Source organism: Mauremys mutica, chromosome 22, assembly GCF_020497125.1.
Source record: "Mauremys mutica isolate MM-2020 ecotype Southern chromosome 22, ASM2049712v1, whole genome shotgun sequence".
NCBI lineage: Eukaryota > Metazoa > Chordata > Testudines > Geoemydidae > Mauremys > Mauremys mutica.
Genome location: NC_059093.1, coordinates 19,721,656 through 19,737,256, shown reverse-complemented (window position 1 = coordinate 19,737,256; position 15,601 = coordinate 19,721,656). Strand labels below are relative to the sequence as shown.

The 15,601-nt window shown below is 51.4% G+C and overlaps 1 non-coding gene across 1 annotated transcript; it reads left to right on the top strand.

The window, feature by feature from the left end:
- The first annotated feature begins 15,062 nt into the window (after positions 1-15,062).
- TRNAC-ACA lies at positions 15,063-15,134 on the top strand. Its single transcript has one exon. It is a non-coding gene; the product is annotated as a tRNA-Cys (tRNA).
- The last annotated feature ends 467 nt before the right edge of the window (positions 15,135-15,601 follow it).

Sequence of the window (15,601 nt, the reverse complement as noted above, 5' to 3'; positions counted from 1 at the left end):
CACGGCCCCATCCACTGTCACCTCTGTTCCACCCCTTCCCCCACTGGCCCCACCCTGTCACTCCTTTACCCCTGCCCCACTGTGGCCCTGAGACCAGAGAAGCTCTGTGCCCCTGCTGCAGCCCCTGGGCCGTAGCAGGGAGTTGGAGCTCCTCCAGCCCTGGGGCTGACATGGGGGAGACTTTTCCAGGGGGGCCCAATTTGGCCAGGGCACCTAGTTATTGGCCCCACTGTCTCCTTGGCGACACAAGGTTTGGGGAGGCTGAGCAAGCCCCCCCCCCGAGCCTCCCTTACGAACCACCCAGGCTACCACTGGTCAGTGTGGGGCCAGTCTCCCTGTGTTCTCTGCTGTTCATGCTGGGGAGCCTGGCCGGCCTTAGGGGTGGGGCCCCCGGCAGCCGCCCAGGGCTCCAGGGGGTCAAAGGGCACCGTGTGCCAGTGCAAAGGTGCTCACTGCTCTCCCCTGCCCCAATGCTCCTCCGTGGCCCCATAGAGGGTTGTGGGGAGTGAGGAGCAACACTATGTGCTCCATGCGTCCTGGTCGCTTTCCCCACCTGGGCTGGGCTGTGAAGGGAGCATCAGAAGCTGCTGCTCTCTGCCCTCCCCTGATGCAGCCCGGCTGAGGAAAGTGACCTGGATGCAGGGAGCTCGGATGATGTTGCTTCTCGCCCTGCCCCCGCAGCCCCTCGGGGTGCCCGGAGGAGCAGCATCCCAGGCAGGAGCAGGCAGCAATGCCAGCTGCTCCATGCACACAGGTCAGTGTCCCCACGTGGGTGCAGGAGGGGGTGCAGGGGTTAGGGGTGAAGGGAGTGCAGGAGAGGGGCAGTGGCTGGTGGCACAGGAGGAGAGTGCGGGAGTTAAGGGCAAAGGGGACACAGTGTAGGGGTTAGGGCACAGGAGGGGGCAGGAGTTAGGGGCGAAGAAGGTGCAAGGGCTGGGAGTGCAGGAGCTAGCGGTAAAGGGGGAGGGGGATCGTCCAGGGGCAAAGGCGAAGTGCCAAAGTACAAGTTTTGCCCCGGGCATCATTTCCCCTAACACTGCTCCTTGATAACATTTCTTGCTGGGAAGGGGAGGGGAGAGAGAAGAGGCGTTTTCTCTCTGTTTCTTTCCTCTCCATTTTCTGCTCCTTCCTTCAATTCCAGAAACCTCCTTTGTGTTTCAGACTGTGTAGTGATGCCCTCCCCACCCCAGGCCTCTGGAGCCTTTGGAGCAGAAAGATCCCAGGAGCTGAGGGTGAATCCAGGGGTGAGTAGCTGGCAGGAAGGAGTCCTAGCAGCTCTTCTGGGTATACAGGGGAGGAATTACTCCCCCTTCTCTAGATTCTCCCCGTGGGTCTCTGGGGAGCAGGGAGGGTTGTGTGATAAATTCCATCCAACTCCCCCTTTGTTCCAAGCCAAGGGATGTCTCAGCTCTGCACGATCCCCTTGGCAGCACCAAACAAGGGATGTTTTCCACTGCCCAGGAGATCCAGCCAGGGACTGATGTGCTGGAAATATGTTGGGAAAAGGGACTGTGTGAATTGCCAAGGAAGGAAACGAACAATCTACAGCAACATCATTAACCACAGACTCACTCTAGCCATGCTCCAGCCACTGGGGAAATGGGCAGGAATTCTTGCTGTTCAGCCATGGCCACACGTACAGAGCTGCACAGCAGTGAGTGTGCTGGGGAAGCTGGTCTGAGCAAACAATTGGAAATGACCCTTCAGTGAGAACAGAACCATAGTGTAGAAAGGCCCCTGTTTTAAGTAGTTGTGGCTGAGGGCTTAAGGAGCTGGGCTGACACCATAGGGATATTTCTGTGGAGGTTTGATTCTTGCCAGCTAGGGAAGGCTAGTATGTGGTGTCGCCATAGCTGTACTTTCAGTGATACAGGTTTATCTCTCCCATTGTTCCATGGGCATCCTACTAGATTGCCAGCTGCCTTTCAACTGCAGTGCGGAGACTGTTTGTGTGTGGGGAGAGACAGTGTGTGTGTTGAGGTAGGTAGGAGCGGATCATTATTATCCCTACTGGAAAGAGGGAGAAGCTAAGGCTGAGAAAGGAGAATTGACTTGTCTTAGGTCACACAGTTGGCCAGTGGCAGAGTTCAGAATAGGACCCAAGAGCCCTGATTTTCAAACTAACCATCAGATCTTGAATTTCAGACACTGAATGACCTGAATAAAGTGCTCTCAGATGAGCTCCAGACCAACAACAGTGCACAGGAATTATTCAGCAAGTATTTGAGGAGAACTGCAATGTTAGAAAGAATCATGAACTGCTCAGAGACCATTAATGCAGAGAAGCAGCAAAATTAATCAAACATAGAACTAGTTATGACTTATTTTCTTGGTCTTAAAAGAGAACAACAAGGACCTGAGTCTTCTCCCTGTCAATAACCCCCTGCTCAGCCAATCAGGGTAGAGACTGAGGATGGGAGGCTGAGGGTTCTCCCCAGAGAGCCCAAAGGATGGCCCAGATCACCGGTGGGGATCACTGCCCAAGCACTATTTCAGCCCCACATTGTTGGGTGGACCTGCCAGAGTGGGAGCTGCAGATCACTTCCCTGCAACACACACACACACACACCCCGCACCTGGTGTTGGGAGTGGAACAGGAGAAAGGACAAAAGAAGCAAGAGACAAAGAGAAAGGAGGAAGGGATGGATAGAGGAAAAGGTGAAACAAAAAGGACAAACTCTAATGTCCCCAGTGATTCTAAGGGACAAAATCCCAGGTGCAGAATAAAATTCTGCCTCCTTAAACAGGCAATGATCAAGTGATCTCTCTCCTGCCATCCATCTCCATCCTCTGACAAACACAGGCTAGGGACACCATTCTTACCCATTCTGGCTAATAGCCATTTATGGACTTAGCCACCATGAATTTATCCAGTCCCCTTTTAAACATTGTTATACTCCTAGCCTTCACAACCTCCTCAGGTAAGGTGTTCCACAAGTTGACTGTGCGCTGTGTGAAGAAGAACTTCCTTTTATTTGTTTTAAACCTGCTGACTATTAATTTCATTTGGTGACCCCTAGTTCTTGTATTATGGGAATAAGTAAATAACTTTTCCTTATCCACTTTCTCAACATCACTCATGATTTTATATACCTCTATCATGTCCCCCTTTAGTTTTCTCTTTTCCAAGCTGAAGAGTCCTAGCCTCTTTAATCTTTCCTCGTATGGGACCCTCTCTAAACCCCTAATCATTTTAGTTGCCCTTTTCTGAACCTTTTCTAATGCTAGAATACCTTTTTTGAGGTGAGGAGACCACATCTGTACACAGTATTCGAGATGTGGGCGTACCATGGATTTATAGAAGGGCAATAATATATTCTCAGTCTTATTCTCTATCCCCTTTTTAATGATTCCTAACATCCTGTTTGCTTTTTTGACCGCCTCTGCACACTGCGTGGACATCTTCAGAGAACTGTCCACGATTACGCCAAGATCTTTTTCCTGACTCGTTGTAGCTAAATTAGCCCCCATCATGTTGTATGTATAGTTGGGGTTATTTTTTCCAATGTGCATTACTTTACATTTATCCACATTAAATTTCATTTGCCATTTTGTTGCCCAATCACTTAGTTTTGTGAGATCTTTTTGAAGTTCTTCACAATCTGCTTTGGTCTTAACTATCTTGAGCAGTTTAGTATCATCTGCAAACTTTGCCACCTCACTGTTACCCCTTTCTCCAGATCATTTATGAATAAATTGAATAGGATTGGTCCTAGGACTGACCCTTGGGGGACACCACTAGTTACCCCTCTCCATTCTGAGAATTTACCATTAATTCCTACCCTTTGTTCCCTGTCCTTTAACCAGTTCTCAATCCATGAAAGGACCTTCCCTTTTATCCCATGACAGCTTAATTTACGTAAGAGCCTTTGGTGAGGGACCTTGTCAAAGGCTTTCTGGAAATCTAAGTACACTATGTCCACCGGATCCCCCTTGTCCACATGTTTGTTGACCCCTTCAAAGAACTCTAATAGATTAGTAAGACATGATTTCCCTTTACAGAAACCATGTTGACTATTGCTCAAGAGTTTATGTTTTTCTATGTGTCTGACAATTTTATTCTTTACTATTGTTTCAACTAATTTGCCTGGTACCGACGTTAGACTTACCGGTCTGTAATTGCCGGGATCACCCCTAGAGCCCTTTTTAAATATTGGCGTTACATTAGCTAACTTCCAGTCATTGGGTACCGAAGCCGATTTAAAGGACAGGTTACAAACCTTAGTTAATAGTTCCGCAACTTCACATTTGAGTTCTTTCAGAACTCTTGGGTGAATGCCATCTGGTCCCGGTGATTTGTTAATGTTGAGTTTATCAATTAATTCCAAAACCTCCTCTAGTGACACTTCAATCTGTGACAGTTCCTCAGATTTGTCACCTACAAAAGCCAGCTCAGGTTTGGGAATCTCCCTAACATCCTCAGCCATGAAGACTGAAGCAAAGAATCCATTTAGTTTCTTCGCAATGACTGTATCATCTTTAAGCGCTCCTTTTGTATTTTGATCATCAAGGGGCCCCACTGGTTGTTTAGCAGGCTTCCTGCTTCTGATGTACTTAAACATTTGTTATTACCTTTGGAGTTTTTGGCTAGCCGTTCTTCAAACTCCTCTTTGGCTTTTCTTATTACACTCTTGCACTTAAGTTGGCAGTGTTTGTGCTCCTTTCTATTTGCCTCACTAGGATTTGACTTCCACTTTTTAAAGGAAGTCTTTTTATCTCTCACTGCTTCTTTTACATGGTTGTTAAGCCACGGTGGCTCTTTTTTAGTTCTTTTCCTGTTTTTCTTAATTTGGGGTATACATTGAAGTTGGGCCTCTATTATGGTGTCTTTAAAAAGGGCCCATGCAACTTGCAGGGATTTCACTTTAGTCACTGTACCTTTTAACTTTTGTCTAACTAACACCCTCATTTTTGTATAGTTCCCCCTTTTGAAATTAAATGCCACAGTGTTGGGCAGTTTAGGTGTTCTTCCCACCACAGGGATGTTGAATGCTATTGTATTATGGTCACTGTTTCCAAGCAGTCCTGCTATAGTTACCTCTTGGCTCAGCTACTGCGCTCCACTCAGGATTAAATCTAGAGTTGCCTCTCCCCTTGTGGGTTCCCGTACCAGCTGCTCTATGAAGCAGTCATTTAAAGTATCGAGAAATTTTATCTCTGCATTTCGTCCTGAAGTGAAATGTTCCCAGTCAATATGGGGATAATTGAAATTCCCCACTATTATTGGGTTCTTAATTTTGATAGCCTCTCTAATTTCCCTTAGCATTTCATCATCACTATTACTGTCCTGGTCAGGTGGTGGATAATAGATCCCTAATGTTATATTTTTACTAGAGCATGAAATTTCTATCCATAGAGACTCTATGGAACACGTGGATTCGCTTAAGATTTTTACTTCATTTGAATCTACACTTTCTTTCACATATAGTGCCACTCCTCCCCCTCCACGGCCTGTTCTGTCCTTCCGATATATTTTGTACCCCGGAATGATTGATTGCTCTCAGTCCACCAGGTTTCTGTGATGCCTGTTATATCTATATCCTCCTTTATCACAAGGCACTTTAGTTCACCCATCTTATTATTTAGACTTCTGGCATTTGTGTACAAGCACTTTAAAAACTTGTCCCTGTTTATTAGCCTGCCTTTTTCTGATGTGCCAGATTCTTTTTTTATGTGACTGTTTATCATCTGATCTGGCCCTTACATTATAATTTTCAGTCATCTGCTCCTGACTATAACCTGAAGATTCTCTATCATCAGACTCTCCCCTAAGAGAAGTCTGTGTCCGATCCACACGCTCCTCTGCAGCAGTCGGCTTTCCCCCATCTCCTAGTTTAAAAACTGCTCTATAACCTTTTTAATGTTTAGTGCCAGCAGTCTGGTTCCACTTTGGTTTAGGTGGAGCCCATCTCTCCTGTATAGGCTCCCCCCATCCCAGAAGTTTCCCCAGTTCCTAATGAACATGAACCCCTCCTCTCTACACCATCATCTCATCCACGCATTGAGACTCTGAAGCTCTGCCTGCCTACCTGGCCCTGCGCGTGGAACTGGGAGCATTTCTGAAAATGCCACCATAGAGGTCCTGGATTTCAGTCTCTTCCCTAGCAGCCTAAATTTGGCTTCCAGGACATCTCTCCTACTCTTCCCTATGTCATTGGTACCTACATGTACCACGACCACCGGCTCCTCCCCAGCACTACACATAAGTCTATCTAGATGCCTCGAGAGATCCGCAACCTTCGCACCAGGCAGGCAAGTCACCATACGGTTCTCCCGGTCATCACAGACCCAGCTATCTACATTTCTAATAATCGAATCTCCCATTACTAACACCTGCCTTTTCCTAGAAACTCGAGTTCCCTCCCCCGGAGAGGCAACCTCAGTGCGAGAGGCAACCCCAGCACCATCTGGAAGGAGGGTCCCAACTACGGGAAGGTTTCCCTCTGCTCCCATTGACTGCTCTACTTCCCTGGGCCGTTCTTCCTCCTCAACAGCACAGGAGCTGTCTGAGCAGAGGTGGGACAATTCTACAGTGTCCCAGAAAGCCTCATCAACATACCTCTCTGCCTCTCTCAGCTCCTCCAGTTCCGCCACCCTGGCCTCCAAAGCCCGTACATGATCTCTGAGGGCCAGGAGCTCCTTGCACCGACTGCACACATATGCCACCCGCCCACAGGGCAGGTAATCATACATGCAACACTCAGTGCAATAAACTGGATAGCCCCCACTCTGCTGCTGGGCTTCTGCCTGCATTGTCTCCTAGTTAATGGAAGGGTGGTTTACAGGAAGGGGTTTTGGAATGTGGTTCGGTTTATAGGTTTTAGGGGGGGGGTACGGGGAAGGGGTTACGGCCGGTGAGGGGCTCCCACTCCCTTCCCACTCCCCTTCCAAACTCCCTTCCGAAACTCCCTGTTAGCAGCCCCTGTTCGCGAATGTTTCAAAATCAGAGCTCTTGGGTCCTATTCCCAACTCTGCCACTGGCTGGCTGTGTGACCTAAGACAAGTCAATTCTCCTTTGTCAGCCTTAGCTTCTCCGTCTTTCAAGTAGGGATAATAATGATCCGCTCCTACCTAATTCACGGTGGGTGGAGGATGGGGATCCACTGGAGAGTGTCACTAGGAGTATCAGAGGGGTAGCCGTGTTAGTCTGGATCTGTAAAAGCAGCAAAGACTCCTGTGGCACCTTATAGACTAACAGACATATTGGAGCATGAGCTACTGCACATGGCTAAGCAAAGAGAACAAACCCCAAATCCCCCCTGTGCTTTGGGAGCCAGGTTTGCGGTGGGAATTCTGTAGTTCAGATGACTTCAAGCCTGGCCATTGTGATTATTTACCAGTTTCTCTGGCATTGGGGAAGTTTTGTGCTCCTAGCTGTAATGGCCAAGTGATTAAGGCATTAGAGTTGAAATCCAATAGGGTCCCTGCGCAGGTTCTTATCCTGCTTACAGCGAGGCCTGTGTTTTAGTCAGTCTCTCACTCAGGCAATACCTCTGTACAACCCCCTGAGACACTCTCAATTCTCTCCCAACCCCAAGTAAATCCTGTTCTGCTCCTTTCATAGAGATGCCTGGGACACCACCTCACACTGTGTCCCTGAGGGGTCAGGCAAACTCTCAGCACCTGAACTGTCTGCTACTCACCTGGTGCCCCATAGATCAGCCATAGCCCTGGTTCTGCTCCTCTCTCTAGAGTGTGAAAGGAACCAAGTCAGTGACTCCATGGGAGCTACACTACAGGCCTTGCTGACAAGCTCCTCCTCTTCCCCTTCAGTGACTTCCACTTGACAGTGATGAGCTGTTCAGTGGGGTGCAGGAGGCGCTGGGCAGGGAGGGGGAGCAGAAGGGACAGTAAGAGGTGGGGGAGGGAGAGGAATGGGGCAGAAAGGTGAAGGCCAGGAAGAGATGGGACAGGGGTGGGAGTTTGGGGGAAGGGGTGGAGTGGGTGCGGGTCCTGGTGCAGAAAGGGGGGCTTTGTCCTGGGCCCTGCACCCCTCTAGGGCCGGCCCTGGAGGGAAGCACCGACTATCACAGTGACAATAAAACTGACCAGCATTGCTGGGGGAGACTGAGGGAGATCCACACTTTCCAGGTCTCTTCTCTCCCCCACGGTGAGCCAGACACTGCTCTCTCCTGGCTCTCACTCTAGCAGCTGGACGCCAAGGAGCCATTTCCCCACAGGAAGTGCATCGAGTGCCCCTGTGGTGTCAGGGGGCTGGCGCTGCTGCTGCCTGTGGGGCTGGCAGGGGGGCTGATGTCTGCACAGACTCTCAGCTGCCAGGCCGGAGGGGGCACTTGGGACCTTACCAGACTGGCTCAGTGAAGATGGGGGGGTTGACAGCGCAATACAGACGCTCTCCAGAGCACGGAGCAGCATCCGCCCATGCAGCCAGGCAATGAGCATTTCCCACAGCCTGGAGCCTATGGGGAGGCGACAGCTGCTGTTCCTGCTGCTCGGGGACAGGCCCTGTCAGCCAAGAGACACTTCTTACTCACCACAGCTAAGGGTGTCGGGTTCCTCCAGTGGGGGTGTGGAGCAGCCGTTCGTTTTCCTGTTCACAATCCTCTGTGGTGTGAAAATCGGGGCGGGGAGGCAGAAGCCCCACTTCCCTCCTGAAATGACACCCAGTGGGGGAAGCCAGGACAACAGGGAGGGGCGGCAAGTGGTGGCCAGACTCTTGCTGCCAGGGTCTAGTCTAGCTCAGGGTCCAGCTCAACTTCCTCCCCAAACCACTGGCCCCCAGTCCCCTTCCACCACCAGGTCAACCTGGGCACTAGGGCAGGAACAGGGTGAGGAAGCAAGTCAAGCTGAGCAAGGCAGGCAAAAGTGAGTCTTGTCTTCATGGGCCGCTCCCAATGACGTCCTTTTTGTGTGCAACTGCTGCAAAAACATCCCAGAAAGAGAAGCAACAGGCCAAAATACTACCACACAGGTGCTAAAGTAGCTCAGTTGGGAGAGCATTAGACTGAAAATCTAAAGGTTCCTCATTCAATCCCAGGCTTTGGTGGGCCCTTTCATCCCTCTTTGCACAGTGGTGGCTTGTTTTCTGGGAGCACAGTGGTGTCTGTACCCAAGGTGAGTTCCTGAGCTTGGGCTCTGCAGTAGGAAAAGATAGTGTGGGCTTCTGCATCTGGTTGGCCCACCTGACCTTTAAGGATGAGAGCTGTCTTTCCCAACATGGCAGGAAGGGAGTGAGGTAGGGTGACCCTCAGGAATGGTGCTGCAGGGACAGCTGAACAAGGGAAGGGATTCTTGGCCAGGGCCTGCAGGGGGCGTGCAGGGCCTGGGGCAAATTGCCCCACTTGCCGCCCCCCCCGGGCAGCCCTGCCTAAAAGTAGCAGCCACCAGAGCCTGAACAGTAGCCCCATCCCTGCCACTCGAGGCCACGCCCCTGCCCCACCCCTTCTCCCCAAGGTCCTGCTCCTATGCTGCCTCTTCCCCCCAAGACCCCACCTCCCACTCACTGCTCTCCACCCCCTCCTTCCCTCCCTCCCCCTTAGGGTCATTACAAAGTGGTAAGGCAGAGCCCTCCCATTTTTTAAAGTCCTGGGGTGTTGTTCCCCCCTGTTCAGGCACCCCTGGTGCCCTGCACTTCACACAGCTCTCCCTGATTTCATCTGTTAGTGAGGGAGCCTCACTGCTAGCGCAGATTCAGCAGTTTCTTGCATGAGAGACACTGTCCCAAAGCAGGACTAATGCTTAGAGCTGGTTATCAGTGATTTCAGATCTGTTGGTCTGCAGCAAGACTCTCCATTGAGTCTTAACCAGCTCTGTTACTACACGGGGAAGAACAAAAGAGTCAAATGGTGCCTGGAACCCTTAAGAAGAATCCACCCCACCAAGTACAACACTTGTCGCTACCTGCTCTCAGCCCCACTGAGAATGTTTTGGGGTCACTCCTTGCCTGTATCTACCTAGGGTGTCTCAGAGATTCCCAATTAGCAGATGTTCCAGTGGCTCAATTGGTTAGCGCACAGTACTTATAGAACAGTGCTGAGAGGAGCTATGCTCAGGAGCTATGCTTTGGTGAGTTCAAACCTCACCAAAAGCACTGGTTTTCATTAGCCAAGTGGCATCACCCCCTTATTTGGCCCTGTGGAAGGTAGAATTCCAGCCCAGGAACACTGAGGAGGGGAGGAGTCAAAAATGCCCCCTTCAATTATTACCTCCTCTCCAGAGCACAGCTCAGAATCTACAATCCTTTCTCCACCCCCAGCCCCTGTGCCAGGATCCTTCAAGCAGAGCCTGGAGTCCTGCCCATGGCATCTGTACTATTGACAAAGACTAAGTGACAGGGACAAAACACTCAAATCCCGCCTGGTGCGGGGAGCCAGGTTTGCTCTCTCATTGGTACATTTCCAGGCCTGGGAATGTCCCACAACAGCATTTAATGGGAAGCTGCCTGCAGAACAGTTACACTGCACAGAGCTCCTGTGGAGGAGGGGTGTGAATTAGTAACATTTTGAGGATTGTTTGGGAAATGAGCCTTTGCTGACAAGGTTTGTCTCCGTTCATATTTCATCTTCAGGTGTTATGTTGAGGGATCTTTAGTATATTTTTGGAAGGTCAACTTTATTTACTCAATTTAAAAATTGGTGTCACTTGATTTTTGCATCTCCCTGTGACAATACAACTGACACGTGTGGCTTTCTACAGGGGGCCATGATGTTAAAGTTGGGGAATTCAGTCTCTGTACTTCTGGCGGGCGGGGGGTTTGCTTTTTTACAGCTGCCTCACCGCCAGGCACACTGGGCTGTTAGCTGCACCCACGGTCCTTGCCAGGGGCCCCTGCTGAACCCTGGGCGGTTGCACTGCGGTGCTGGGGTGACTGCAGGGGGAGAAGTTACTGTGGAGCAGTGTAAAGCAGGTGCAGGAAGGAGACGGGGTCACTATTCACATTCTGAACTGCACAATTTTCCAAATTTGGGAAAAGATTAATAAATTCATAGACAAGGTCAGAAGGGATCATTATGATCATCTAGGCTGACCTCCTGCACAATGCAGGCCACAGAATCTTACCCATCCACTCCTGTAACAAACCCCTAACCTATGTCTGTGTTATTGAAGTCCTCAAATCGTGGCTTAAAGACCTCAAGGTGCAGGGAATCCTCCAGCAAGTGACCCGTGCCCCATGCTGCAGAGGAAGTCGAATGTCCGAGAACAATTCTAAGGGGAAGGTGAATGCAGAGCAATGACACTGGCAATGCCCAGACCTCAAATGGGGGCAGTGTGGAAATTAATAATGGGAAGATCATTTGCGAAATTAGTCATCACTGACAAGATTTGTCTCTGTTCCTATTTCATGATGTGGTGTTAGTTAGAGGAATCAGTACAGATTTTTACTATATTAATTAAACACTTAATTTTATTTACCCAAGCCAAAAACTTAGTGTCACTTATTTTTTCTCTGTCCTAGCAAGAATGAATTGAAGTTTGTGACTTTCTGGAAAGTGCAGAGAGATTAAATGTGGGGAATTCAGTCTCTGTGTTTGTGAGCTGATGTTTTCTTCTCACAGGTCAGTGCCTGCATTGAAATACCAAGAGGGATCTAAGTGGGCACTTCACTGGCAGAGCGACGTCTCTCAGGGTGTGAAACCCCCCCCCCCCAAACCCATAGAGTTAAGGTGACCTAAGCCCGGGTTAGATAGTGCTAAATAAAAGGAAGAATTGTTCTGTCCATGTAGCTATTACATGGATGGGAAAACCTCTCCAATCACTGACTACTCCAAAGTGCTATAGCAGTGACACAGCAGCATTTTAAGTATAGACAGAGTGAAAGTAGACCTGGCTCCAGTTTGCACTCTGGATTGTAATCGGTTGGTCGGGGCTCGACCCTCCAGCGGGCAGGAGGGGAGCCACACCGACTCCCTTCTGTTCTTCTGCTGGTCTTTTAGGAGTCACAGGGAACAACGTTAGACCGCCAGGCCCTCTGGTGCAGGGGCTGGCCAACAGCAGTTCAAATAGGCCCAGGCCCTCTGGAGCAGGGGCTGGGCAACAGTAGCACAGATAAGCCCTGGCCCTCTGGAGCAGGGCGGGGCAACAGCAGTTCAAATAAGCCCTGGCCCTCTGGAGCAGGGCGGGTCAACAGCAGTTCAAATAAGCCCTGGCCCTCTGGAGCAGGGCGGGGCAACAGCAGTTCAGATATAGGGCTCAGCTCTTCAGGCAGGGCTGAGCAAACAACCGGTAAGTCCAGACCTTTGGGTCGGGGTGCCGGTGTGAGGGGGGAGACTGCCACCCGTGAGTGGGGTGGCAGGGGGGACACAGGCCCACCCACTCCACTGTGTCCCAGCCCAGGGCCCTGGCAGCGGCGTGGATCCGCTGCAGTCAGTGGGGATCCTGGCCGCAACACACTGACATGGGCACGTCGGTGCCCTTAGCCGGACAGGGGTCGGCTACCCCCGGGCTCCATTCCATCCCCCCCTCACGGCCTACCTTGTCGGTCGCACTGGGTTCAGGCCAGTCCGTCTGCATCGGCTCTGGTGGAGGGCTTGGCGGCAGGTCCGGCAGCTCCTCCGGGCAGTCGGGCCAGGCCTGCTCGGGCAGTTCCTCCGGGTAACAGCAGGGCCTGGGGGGCTCCTCGTCGGGGCGGTCGCCAGGCAGCTCGGAGGTCTCCTCGTCGTAGCGCCCGCTCGGCAATCGTGGGGGCTCCTCCCAGTACCGGGTCCGGGGAGGCTCCGAGGGCTCCTCGTCGTAGTGGGCGCGAGGCAGCTCCGGCCAGGCCGGGCAGCCGCCTCGGGCCGGGGAGGGTTCCCAGTAAGGAGCTCCCGCCGGTGGCTGGGTGCTGACTGAGCTTGGGCGCGCTCCTTTTCTACTTCCTGCCCCGCCCCTTGACTTCCGGGGGGCGGGGACTGGGGGCGGAAGTTCCGCCCACTGAGGTGTTGGCAGGGCAGCTCCCTCTGCCGGGCAGGAGGGGAGCCACACCGACTCACTACAGGATGCTCAGGCACTAAGTCTACAGTAATAATAACAACAACAACAACAGTGTGGTGCTTGTATAGTTGGCAGGATTTGAACCTGCACAGGGAAGACCCCAATGGATTTCTATGCCATCACCTTAACCACTCAGTCACAACTACTTGATGTACACCTGTGTCATTACATGATGATTCTGTTCTCACTGAATTGTCACTTCAAATTGTTTGCCCAGACCAGCTTCCCCAGCACACTCACAGCTGCGCATCAGTGTAAGTGTGTCTTTGGGTGAACAGCGAGGATTCCTGCCCATTTCCCTTCCGGCTGGAGCAGGATGAGTGTGTTTGTGTTAATGACATTGCTGTAGATTGTTGTTCATTTCCCACTCTGACAATTCAGACAGTCCCTTTCCCATTCACATTTCCAGGACATCGTTCCAATAGCAGGGGGCAGGATTTCTCTGGGGCACTGAAATTTCTTCAGGGGGCTGGTGCACGAACTCAGCATTGCATTCCACCCTTGATGTTTTATGGACTAACAACAGCAGCAGAAAGAAAGAGCGGAGCCAATATCTCCCTGCCAGGGATGCAGGTGCCACATCCCCTCTGTCTGATCCTCGCATTGCAGGAGAGAAGGGTTCACTGGAATCGAATGCCCTGGCTCAGACCAGAGACACAGGGAGGTTTTGCTGTTCACGGATGTGTGCAAAGGAAATTGTGTCTCTGTGTGAAATTGAGGCAGGAAATGAAACACCCAATGCCCTAAGGAATGTGGGTGAAGGACTCGGGCTGAGCAATGATTTAACAGGGGTTTGTTTCAATTTATTGCCCTGATTAAAACTATGGCTAAAAGCCCCCTGTAACAGGGGCTGCGGGACAGGACAGGCAGTTCTGCGCGGAGTGTTCAGAGCTGCCCAGTATCTGCCCTTTCTCTGCACCGCCCCTGCTCCCAGAATGCATCAGGCCCTGGACTGAACTCTTCCCCTGTGGGCCAAGCTGGTTTTGTTTGCTGTGATCCTGTTGGCTTGGCAGGGGGGGAAGTGACAGTCCCACCCCAGAGCCAACGCCCCCCTGTGACCCTGACCCCTAGCAGTGCAGGTCAGCCAGGAGCTGGGCCCTGCCAGGCATTCACGGGTGTCTCTCCTGCAGCTGGGGGCTCTCCCCAGCGTGTTCTGTGGGAGCTTGTGCACTTACAGGGCAGCAGCAGCAGCCGCATGGTGGGTTGGGCTGGTGACCCGGGTCCATCTCCTGGGGTTGGCTGGGTTCATGCACAGGCGACTGGCCCCAGCCACCGGCCGAGCCCCACGGCCACGCTGCTGCTGTTACCGCACTAGCCCCTCACGCCCCCATTCCCTCACTGAAGCCAGGAGAAGGTTCGCAGGGACGAGGTGGGAAGGGTTTGACCCCAATATCCCAGAGCTGATTCTCCTCACAAAGGGGTATGTGCATGTGGTGGGTGCCGTGTGCAACGCCCTATGCCCATGAGGAGGGGACCGGAGCTCTGCCAGCAGGAAGATTTATCCTGCAGGAGCCATGCCTCCCTCCCCCAGGGGTTCCCCTGGAGCAGAGAAGCCTTCAATCCTTGCTGGAGACTAGAGAAGCCCGAGCAGCACAAGCTGCCTGGCAGAGGTACTGGATCAGGGCCTCACAGGCACATTGGGTTCATTCCCTCAGGGCTGCCCTGCCCAGTGCCAGGGCTGCTCTCACTCCTCCAGCACAGAGGGGGCTGCAGGCTCTTTGCCAAGCTGGGTCCCAGCTCAAGGCAGATTTAACACTAGCAGGGGGCCCAGGCATGTGCTGGTGCCGCTCAGGGAGGGAATCTGGGCAAAAGACTGATTAGAAATTGGGTAACACTAAAGTGGGACTAGAAAGACCCTTGCTGGGACGTGGCGGGTAGGTAGCCCCCATTGTGTACCATGCCCTCACCGAGAAGTCTCTGGGAGAGTGGATTCTTCTTAATGGGCCACCAAAACGTCTCGTTGGTCCTGATGTCGGCTGCTCCTTTGTTGATACTGACAAGCTAGTTGTGGGCCTTTCCCACTCACCCCATAGCTCCGGAATGCACAGACAGCAATACTGGTGTGGAAGAAACAAACGCCACGCTCAGGTTTCAAGATCCTTAAGATCACTGACTTGCCAATGTAATTGTTGGGGGGTATAGCTCAGTGGTAGAGTGTTTGCCTACAGATCAAGTAGTCCTTGGTTCAAATCCAAGTGCCCCCTTAAAAACCTGGTCCTTCAACAACAATAATAATAATTGCATATCCATTTTCATTATGTTCAGGGGCTCCACTGACTAGGGATGCCTGAAACGAATGGAAACACTCAACATTTTCCTGTGCAAATGCATAAAAACCTAGCAATCATGTCCCTCCACTGAAATCAATTCCAATCCTCTAAGTGTCTAGTTTGTGTTTTCATCAACTAAACAAAGGCACATGAAGACACATTTGCAGGCCCTTGGCCTCCATGGGCTATAATGTGCAGAAGAACAGGAACCACATCCACTTGGGAGGAATGGACTAGTCTGTATTACATTTGGTAAGTAAGTTGCCATTGGGACTGAAAATTCTACTGGAGGTGGACAGGAGCCTGTTGCAAAAATAAAATAACCAAGATTTACCAAACTCCCTGTTACACATTCAATCCTCTCTTTTTTCTATTATATTAAACTGGGAGCAAGTTACCAG